Here is a 1,416-nt window from a genome sequence, read left to right on the forward strand (position 1 = left end):
ATGTCACCATTATCATGCAAAGTTAGTAATTTTTGCATGATAATGGTGACATAAAAGTAAAAGAAAATATCAAAATAATGTATATTTAACATTACATTTCTATAAGATTGCTTCTTTAATCTGGATTAATGTTTTATTAGTTCACCGGTAAATGTCAATGTCTGACTTTTTCTGCAAATATGAAACAAGATTAAACCCAACGTGGGAGGTTTGAAAATTATGATGCAACATTGCTACCTGGTGGAGAAGATGGTAAATGGTACCAATATGTTTCATCACAATCACAATATTGAAATAGTAAACATGATCATAATGAACAAATATATGATTCATTCATTCATTTATTTCAGGCAATGACACAAAAAAGTACAAAGTTGACAACACATAATAATATAAATTAATATAGTGCAAAAGGTAAAGTATGTAATGCATGATTGTCCAGTTTTGCCTGAAAGGGAGTGGGAAGAAGATCATTTATTTAATCCCACCCCAAGTTCTCCATTCAGTGATTATTCACATGAGTTTCACTCTTACTTTGTTCAAGGATTATAATACAGATGCTATATACTATATATATATATATATATATATATATATATATATATATATATATATATATATATATATATATATACATATATATATATATATATACATACATACATATATATACGTATATATATACATATATATATACATATATGTGTATATATATATATATATATATATATACATATATATACATATATGTGTATATATATATATATATATATATATATATATATATATATATATATATATATATATATATATATATATATACACACACATATACACATATATATATATATATATATATATGTATAATGTAAATTAAAAAATAATATGTAAGAATAAAAATGCTAATGCAAAAGTTTTCTGACCACTGACAAGGGTTATGGTATATGTTATTAAATGTTATTACATATTTAATGTTTTGATTGTTTATTATGTTAATCAATACACAATATAGTGTGGATTTTTGTAATTGTAATAATCATTACATATAATTATGATTTAAATGCATATTAAATATTTGTAATAAATGACGCTATTATGCGAGTGTGCGTTTGTGTATTATTAAACACTATATTAATTATAAGTTGCTTAATTGCTTCACATTGAACAATGTTTTATTGTTATATTAAGTATTTTTTTTTCAATTAATTATTTTTTAAATCCATCAAAAGTACAATTCTCCACACTTTATGTGCATACTATATGTGTGTTTATATATTTTTGTGTTTGTCTATGTGTGTGCTATATAATTATATTAATTATAACTAGTTTCACCTAAAACATTGTTAGTATATAAATATATATATATATATATATATATATATATATATATATATCTGTATACTGTAAATATACTTT

The sequence above is a fragment of the Entelurus aequoreus genome, linkage group LG14, assembly GCF_033978785.1.
Source record: "Entelurus aequoreus isolate RoL-2023_Sb linkage group LG14, RoL_Eaeq_v1.1, whole genome shotgun sequence".
NCBI lineage: Eukaryota > Metazoa > Chordata > Actinopteri > Syngnathiformes > Syngnathidae > Entelurus > Entelurus aequoreus.